The sequence below is a fragment of the Lathyrus oleraceus genome, chromosome 2 (assembly GCF_024323335.1).
Source record: "Lathyrus oleraceus cultivar Zhongwan6 chromosome 2, CAAS_Psat_ZW6_1.0, whole genome shotgun sequence".
NCBI classification, from domain to species: domain Eukaryota; kingdom Viridiplantae; phylum Streptophyta; class Magnoliopsida; order Fabales; family Fabaceae; genus Lathyrus; species Lathyrus oleraceus.
In genome coordinates, this window is record NC_066580.1 from 166388528 (window position 1) to 166398219 (window position 9692).

A 9692-nucleotide genomic window follows, 5' to 3' on the forward strand; every position below is an offset into this window, starting at 1 on the left:
AAATTGAAAGTCTGTGGGAAATGTCAGACAAGGATGTCACACCAGAAACTCAGACTTAACATCACTTCCAAAGGGTTGAAACTCTTTCATATGAAGTTGATGGGACCCATGCAAGTGGAAAGCCTTGGTGGAAAGAAGTTTGTAGTGGTGGATGATTTCTCCAGATACATCTGGACCAAAAACAAATCTGATGTGGTTGAAATCTTCAAAGATTGTTGTCTGAAACCTCAAGGAGAAAAGCTCATGGTGGCTCAAACAGATGTGGATAATATTGGGTTTGGTAGGAGGTCAAATCAGATGGTAGAACATGTTGCTCGTCAAATGCAGTCTGAAGTTGGGAAGAGCTTTGTTGGACTTGGGCTACAAATCAAGCAGATAGAAGAGTCTATTTTTCTATCTCAAAGCAAATGTGCCAAGAATAATGTTAAGAAGATTGGCATGAAGAGTGCAAGGACTCCTGCTCCTACACATTCGAAAGTATTAAAAGATGAAAATGGTGTTTGTGCTATATATCAAGCTGAATACATAGCAACTGGAAGTAGCTGTTCTCAACTTGGTTGGTTGAAACTAATGGTGACTGAACACAATGTCACACAAGATGTCAGGACAGTGTACTGTGACAACCTGAGTGCTACAACTATTCCCAAAAATCCTATTCAGCACAGCAGGACAAAGCACATTGATATTAGTCATCACTTTATTAGAGAACTTATGGAAGAGAAAAACATAGCACTGGAGCATGTTACTACTGAAATGCAATTAGCTGACATATTTAGAAAAGCTTTGGATGCTAATCAGTTTGAATGTTTAAGAGGGAAATTGGGGATTTGTATTCATGAGAATTTATAGCAATTAAAGTGGAAATTTGTTATACAGAGGAGAGTTGTTGTAGAAAGGGAGCTAGGGAAGGAGGCTATAGAAGTGAAGGAGGTTATGGAATTAATCAAGTTTGCTGGTTTGATGAAAACAGTTAGTGCATTACCCCAATGTTTTGAAGGTTTAGTGGAGGAGTTTGTGGTGAATATCCTAGAGGATATTTCTGACAAGAATAACAAAGAATTCTGCAAGGTCTTTGTGAGAAGAAGGTGTGTAAGGTTCTCCTCAACTATAATGAATAAGTTCCTAGGGAGAGGAACAAAAGGAGATATTGAGTTAGAAGCCACAGACAATGAAGTCTGTAGGACAATCACTGTTGGTCAAGTCAAAGAATGGCCAAGAAAGAAGCATGACACTGCTGAGAGAGTAATTGATTTGGAGGAAGAGAGTTCAAAAGAGGAAGATGACACCTTGGTTCATCACTTGAAACCAAGTGTTGCAAAGAAAATGAAAACCAGGAAAAGTAGGACTGTGGCTAGAACTAGTAGGAAGGCTGCTGTTGTAGGTCCTTCTAAATCATGGAGTAAAGTAGAGGTTCAGAAGAGGAAAATCAGAGAAAGCTCTGATTCTGAAGATGATGTCGAAGACGATGTCCCAGACATCTCACCTACTAAAAGGAAATCTGTTAGAAAGTCTCCAGCTAAGGTTGCAACTGTGCATTTGGACAACATTTCCTTCCATCTGGAAGATGGTGAAGCCAAGGAGTCAGATGCCTATATCTCAAGTGAGAGGTCTGATTCTCAAGACAATTCTAGTGGCAATTTTGAATCTGATGTAAAGAAGATGCTACCTCCTCAGACTAAGCTGTGCTGTTGATGTTCCCCCTGTTATGATGACATGTGTGTTGTTCTAGATGCTGTTATGACTGTTTTGGAAGCTTGGATGTTTTGTTTCTATTGAAATGTTTGTATTGTGTGGCAGTCCTTACTGATGCCTTGATGTAAGATTTGGGATCTTAATGAGTTCCATGGATTTCTCATTATCTCAGTTGTCACAGTTGTGTATGATGATGGTTTGTATCTCCTAACAATTATGTTTTAACATTTTTAATGTTATAACATCTGCTGTGACATTCTCTGCTAGGCTAATTGACATTTATTTTGTCTAATTGGTCACCTTTGGTCAATTTTGACTAAAAAGGGGGAGAAGTGTTTATGTGAAGAGCTGTAGTTAAATATGTGGTTATGGAGATCTGCAGTGCTGATGTAGCCAGCTAGGCTAAACAGATGACAACTGATGATGTTGAATAGAATGATGTTCTATGATGTTCTGTTCTGAGATGTTGGAGGAGATGTCTGATGTAAGACAGAATGATGTTATGTTCTGTGATGTTGGAGGAGATGTCTGATGTAAGACAAAATGGTGTTCTGTTCTGAGATGTTGGAGGAGATGTCTGATGTAAGACAGAATGGTGTTCTGTTCTGAGATGTTGGAGGAGATGTCTGATGGTCTGTGCAAGCTCTATGTTGTACAAGTGATGTTGAAGGAGATGTCAGAAGGAGGTTCTGAATGTTAACATGTTGAAGGAGATGTCAGAAGGAAATTCTGAATGTTGAAGGAGATGTCAGAAGGAAATTCTGAATGTTAACATGTTGAAGCAGATGTCAGAATGATATTCTGATTGTTACAGGTGCTGTGGTTACAGGTGCTGTTATTATTAAAGGAGATGTATGTTGTGTGCACAGATTTAAGGGGAGAAGGAGTACCCTTGTGCATTTGTGTGTCTTACTAGTTGCATCCATGACTAGTAATTCTGTTTCTGTTGCACAAATTTAGGGGGAGGAGAAATACCCTTGTGCATGTGTGTATTACTAGTAGCTATATCTAGTAATTGTGTTTGCTTCTGCTGCTGATTAAACTGTTGTTTAACTGCTGATAGTTTTCTTGTGAACAAAAAGGATAAATATATGTTTTAGCCAAAATTTGCCAAAGGGGGGGTTTGTTGGTTCTAAGTGTTGGCAGCAATTTTAGTAAAATAAAGAGAGTTCATAAGATGTTATGTGTGATGTCTTAACATAAGATATCCTATGTACCTGCTGGAGTTCAAGAACATGATCATGCAGGATTATTTTAGAATGTCATATGCAATGCCATGGCTTCTGATATTGTGTTCCTGCTGGAGTTAAAATGGAAAAACATAATTAGGCAGGAGTGTATCAGGATGTCATACTCAATGTCATGGCATCTGATGTTTTGCACCTGCTGGAGTTATAAAAGGAATTATGGAATTATGCAGGATTTTTCAAGGATGTCAGACCCGATGTTATGACATCCTGTACACAGAACATTCAGTGTGAATGTATGGTGTTTTGTGATTGCATAATTAATGGCAATCTATGTATGATTGAAGATCTGATTAGCTGGCGCATTCAATCATGGATTACAACCTGATTTATTTATTTTCCAAGGAGATCTAACCAGCTGTTATGAAAAGATTTAATTGGAAAATAGATTTAGGGTTTTCAAGATGTCCAAGCCCAGCTGAAAGCTTTTATAAAAAGGGACTTAGAAAACCTGTTTTACAACACACAACCAATACTGAGCGAAATATAGAGAGAGAGCTAGGGTTTGTGTCTGTTTAGTCGTGAGACTTGTAAGTCATTCAAGTCATCTTTTGATGATTGAATTGGACTGATTTGTGGTTGTAATTTGTCACTCTAAAGCTGTTAAGCAAGAGTGTGTGTCTACTTGATCAAAGTTGTGAAGCAAGATCAAGTGTGTGTCTACTTGATCAAAGTTGTGAAGCAAATTTAAGTGTGTGTCTTCTTGATCAAAGTTGTTAAGCAAGATCAAGAGTGTGTCTTCTTGATTGAAACTGTGAAGTAAAATCAAGAGTGTGTTATTGAAAAGTGTTTTCTTTTCTCAAGGGATTGTTGTTTAAAATCACAGGTGTGATTGTAGGGAAGTGAGTGGGTTGTCATATCTAAGAGTGCGTAGGTAGAAATTGCACGGGTATAGATTAGGTGAGAAAGACTGTAACTTGTTGAAGTGTACGGAGAGTCTTTGAACTGATTCTATTTTAGTGGATTTCCTTCCTGGCTTGCAAGCCCCCAGATGTAGGTGAGTTAGACCGAACTGGGTTAACAATTGCTTGTGTCTCTTGCATTACTATTCTTTATCTTTATCCTGTTTGCATAACTCAGATATTAGTGTCATGACATTACCTTCGACATCTCATACATGATACCAGAATTACATGACTCAAGTAGTATATTGCATATTCTTTCTTCCCTGATTCATCTTGCTGACCCAATACACATCCCATGGAGTCATCAAGCACAATCAAGTACATAATTGATGTTCTCCCTTCAATAGGTGGAGACAGAATCAGAGGCTCAGACAAATACTCTTTGATACTATCAAAGGCCTTTTGGCAATCCTCGGTCCAATCTTGACGCTGATCTTTCCTGAGGAGCTTGAATATAGGCGCACATGTGGCAGTCATGTGGGATATAAATCTCAAAATGTAATTCAAGCGGCCAAGAAAACCTCGAACTTGCTTCTCAATTTTGGGCGTAGACATCTCTTGTATTGCTTTGACCTTGGCAGGATCAACTTCAATACCTCTCTCGCTGACAATAAAGCCCAATAACTTTCCGGAACGGACTCCAAATGTACACTTGTTCGGATTCAGGCGGAGTTTGTACTTCCTCAAACGCTGGAACAACTTCAACAAGTGTTCTACATGTTCAACTTCCATTTTCGGCTTTGCAATCATATCATCGACATACACCTTAATCTCCTTGTGCATCATATCATGGAACAAGGTAGTCATAGCGCGTTGATACGTGGCTCCGGCGTTCTTCAAACCGAAGGGCATCACTCGATAACAGAATATTCCCCAAGGTGTGATGAATGTTGTCTTCTCCATATCCTCGGGTGCCATTTTGGTCTGGTTATAACCGTAAAATCCGTCCATAAATGAGAATACATTGAATTTAGTTGTGTTATCTACCAACATATCAATGTGTGGTAGAGGAAAATCATCTTTTGGACTAGCTTTATTCGAGTCTCGATAGTCCACACACATTCGGACTTTTCCATCTTTCTTAGGCATAGACACAATATTGGCCACCCATTGAGGATATGTAGAAGTCACCAGAAACCCAACATCAATTTGCTTCTGAACTTCTTCTTTAATCTTTACTGCCATATCAGGATGAGTTCTTCTGAGCTTCTGCTTCACAAGTACACACCCAGGCTTTAATGGCAAGAAATGTTGCACAATATCAGTATCTAGACTAGGCATGTCTTCATACGACCAGGAAAAGACGTCGACATATTCTCGTAGCAACTCAATCAACCCCTTCTTAACAGACTCTTCAAGGAGTGCCCCAATCTTCACCTCACGAATGCAGTCTATAGACCCCAAGTTGAGTGTTTCTAGATTCTCAAGATGCGACTGAATGATCTTCTCCTCGTGCTCAAGTAGACGGGTGATCTCATCAGGAATCTCTTCAACATCATCTTCTTCGGCCTCAAATACAGGGAACTCAAAGTTGGGAGATGGTGTTGGATGACTATGTTCAATGGGTTTGATCAACCTGCATAATGATTCTGAGTATAAAAGAGATTTCAGAATTCAAACAAAGAAAATCATTATGCAGATGAAAAGATTGATTTTATTCTCTTTTTTTAAGGTTTTATGGTGATCACCAATTTCATGCAAAAAGAAAAAAGGAAAAATAATCTGGAAAACAAACATTTAACATGTGATTATTGAATGAATATCATTGTATTAATCAAATTGTGCCAACAATGTCTTCACTTCTCCTTTTGGCATGGGAGAAGGGTTTTCAAACAAAATGAACACATTATGTTGGCTTATGGATAACTGTTGGAACATCAACAACGACCCAATTATTGTAGATTCCTCCAGGGATGACAAAGTTGCCAATGTCTTCCTCTTCATCATCTTCAACAATGGCAGCAGCTTCCTGATCTTCAACTGTGTGGATGAAACCACCACTCTGGAACAGCCCACGCTCATTGGAAACACCAGAAGAATACTGTATGCCAGCTCGGGATTTGTTATCTTCCAATCTGATCATTTGCCCCAAACCAGTCGTTATACCATGCTCAATGGCCAACTTTGTATCATTGTAGGAGACAAATGAAGAAAGTTCTTTTCTTGAAGGCTCAACAATAGATAAGGCTTGGAACGGAGTCCCAACCTCATCCTCAACATCAATGTAGGAGAAGGAACATAAATGACTGACCAAGAGAGCCTTCTTTCCCCCTACAACCACCAACTTCTTGTTCTTCACAAACTTCAACTTTTGGTGTAGGGTGGATGTCTAATGACACTAAAATTCACCGTATTTTCGACTCCAATTTTGCATGCATTTTAGTAGTTTTATTGTCATTTTGTTGTGTTATTACTATGTTTCTCTTTGTTTTCAGGTTTTTACTTTAATCGGACCCCCGATCGATAAAAGGAGTGAAAAAGAGATAAAAACCCTAAAATTCAGCATTTTGTACTTGTGGCTCCCACTGTGGCTGGCGCCATGGACCCTGCCATGACGTGTCCTAGCTCAACTTCCCTCAACTTCCACGTTCCCCACCACCTCCACTAAGGCGCCTCAGATTGGCCTTGTGGCGGGCGCCATGGCCTTGTGGCGGGCGCCACAAGAGGAAAAGTTTTCCCTCCCATTTTCAAGTTGAAGGGCATCCTTGTCATTTCCATCATTTTATTCTCCTATAAATAGAGACTCGAATTCACTTGTTTAATCATCCAAACTTAGAACAGAGGCAAACTTAGAGCAAACTTTGTTTCACTTAGGCATATATTCAGTATTTTAAAGTGGTAATCGCTTCGCATTGGGGTGTTACCACAATTGTGTAATCAAGTTTGTAATCGAGTTTGGAGCACTTTGGAAGGAAGTTAATCCTGCCGCCATTTTCATTTCCGCTTTGCATTTTATTCAACCCTCCGAATGGAGCAGGTTTTTATTACTTTGCCTTTGTATTTTATTTTCTTGCACTCGCTTTACTTTATTTATTTTCCCGTACTGTCTTTACTTTATTTATTTCCCGCACTCGCTTTACTTTATTTATTTCCCGCACTCACTTTACTTTATTTATTTCCCGCACTCGCTTTACTTTATTTATTTCCCACACTCGCACTTTACTTTATTTACTTTCCGCACTCGCACTACTTTTATTTAAATTCCGCACTCGCACTTCTTTTATTTAAATTAATGCACTTTTACTTTACCATGTCTAACTAAATCTATAAGGTTAGAATGTAAGGATCGTAATTGAACCGATAATTCGTACAATCGTTCGTAGAAACACTTAAGGGCTATTTTAACTTTCAACTTAAGTTTTCCCGCACTTAATTTCCGTTGGGTAAGATCGAAAGCCGTCCAACGTCTATTTAAACTTAATTGTTTTTAACTATTTCAAAAACAGCGAAAGCGCTTTGTTTAGTTCATTAGGATTTTTTAACTTAAGAAGAAAAGAAATTTTAAAACTATTTTCGGACGCGTTGATAAGTTTAGAGTCTGGTTCGTAAAAACCTCTTTTGGTTACGAAATCTAGGTTAAAATACTTTTCAACTTAGCCAAGATACTATATTTCTTAAAAATAGGTTTACTACTCTAACGCAATGCGCACCTTTTTATAAGTGACAATAAGAGGGTTTGATTAGGGAGTATAACCCGGTTCTGAATACGCGAAAGCGACAGTTCCTGTTAAATTGGTTCTTTTCAAAGTAGGAAACACTGCCCATAAGTAGTTCTATTAGCAAGTACTTGGATTATTAATTGATTATGTGAATTACATTCGACCCTATCTTTATTAATTGAACTTTATTCAATACTTTACTTTTCATTGCACACTCTAAAAACACCTATTTTGACTGCCTTTGATAAACACCATAACAATAGATAACGATAGATTGACACTTGGTCTTTGTGGATTCGACAATCTTTTATATTACTCTGACGCGTTCGTGTACTTGTGAAAAGCACGCATCAAGTTTTTGGCGCCGTTGTCGGGGACCATATTCGTCAAATTTCATTTCCCTGTTGTTATATCGTTTAGACTTAGGCTATTTCCCACCGGTCAATGCGAAAAGCTCGCAGCACCGGAAGCTTAGTATACCCTCTGGCGGAACCTGAACGTTACGCTCGCGCACGTTTATTCTTTCATAGAATTAGGAGAGCTATGGCCGAAGATCAAAACCAAAGACCTCTTAAGGACTTCGCTCAACCATCTAACGAAGAACCTAGTTCTATTATAGTAAACCCAACCATCCCAGCTAATAATTTTGAACTTAAACCATCCCTGTTGCAACTAGTGCAACAGAGACAATTCACATGTCTCGCTACTGAGAACCCAAACCAACATTTAAAAATATTTCTTCAATTAGCAGACACTTTTAAAACCAATGGAGCTTCTCCTAAGGCAATCCGTTTAAGATTATTCCCTTTTTCCCTCAGAGATAAAGCCCTATCATGGTTAGATTCCCTTCCACCCAATTCCATTACGACTTGGGATAATGTTAGAAGAGTATTCCTTGCTAGATATTTTCCCCCGAGTAAAACCGCCGTTCTTCGAAACCATATAACTAGATTTACCCAAAACTAAGGAGAATCGTTGTTCGAAGCTTGGGAGAGATATAAAGAGCTGTTACGAGCATGCCCACATCATGGTTTAAAAAATTGGTTAATCATTCAAACCTTCTATAATGGACTTCACTATAACACCAAGATGACCATCGACACTGCCGCAGGCGGTGCGCTGATGAACAAACCTTATCCTGAAGCTAGAGCCCTCATCGAAGATATGGCTCAAAACCATCAATCATGGGGAGTCGAACGAGCGACAGTAGAGAAGAAGGAAGCCCAAGGAGGAGTGCATGAACTAAGTTCTATAGACATGATGCAAGCTAAAATGGACGCATTAGCCCTTAAAGTCGAACATATGTGCATAAACCCGAATATTGTAGCCGCAGTTTCGTCGGATTGTGAGATATGTGGAACCAAAGGACACCAATCTGCAGAATGCAGTCTATTAAATGAAACCCACTCTGAGCAAGTGAACTACACCCAAGGGAACCCATATTCGAACACCTATAACCCTGGATGGAGGAATCACCTGAACTTCTCCTATAAAAATAATAACCCTATCCAAAATAATGCACCTCCGAGACAAACTGGTTATGAAGCCCCAAGATCAAATCAACCTATGCAACCTGTGCCACCAAAGCCGAGCCTTGAGAAAATTATGGAAAATTTTATCACTGCTCAAACCCATCAAAACAAGGAGTTCATGAACCAAAACATTCATGTTAATGAATTGATTACTCAGTTAGGAACCAAGGATGACCAAATAGTTACTCAAACCAAGATGCTTGAAACCCAAATCTCTTAGGTAGCTTTAAACCAAGCCCCTCAGACTACACCTGGAGGACACTTCCCTGGACAACCTCAACAGAATCCGAGAGGACAAGCCAACGCCATTACCCTAAGAAGTGGGAACGCTTATGATGAGCCACCAAACCCAAGATTGAGTGAACCCAAAACTTCTAAGGAATATACCAAACCCACGGACGAAGTAAAGGAACCAGAGGAATCTGAAAAACAGGAAGGTCAAGAAAAAGGAGAAGAACCTAAAGATAAAACTTATGTACCACTTCCGCCATATAAACCACCTATACCATATCCGCAAAGACTCAAACAAACCCATATCAATAACCAGTATCAAAAATTTATTAAAGTTATAGAAAAACTTCACGTAGAAATCCCTTTCACAGAAGCCATCACCCAAATACCTTCTTATGCAAAGTTTCTCAAAGACATCCTTACCAA

At 39.0% G+C, this 9692-nt stretch overlaps 1 non-coding gene across 1 annotated transcript; it reads right to left on the reverse strand.

The window, feature by feature from the left end:
• Window positions 1-8430: 8430 nt before the first annotated feature.
• LOC127124529 (small nucleolar RNA R71) lies at window positions 8431-8537 on the reverse strand. Its single transcript, XR_007804009.1, has one exon. It is a non-coding gene; the product is annotated as a small nucleolar RNA R71 (small nucleolar RNA).
• Window positions 8538-9692: the final 1155 nt, after the last annotated feature.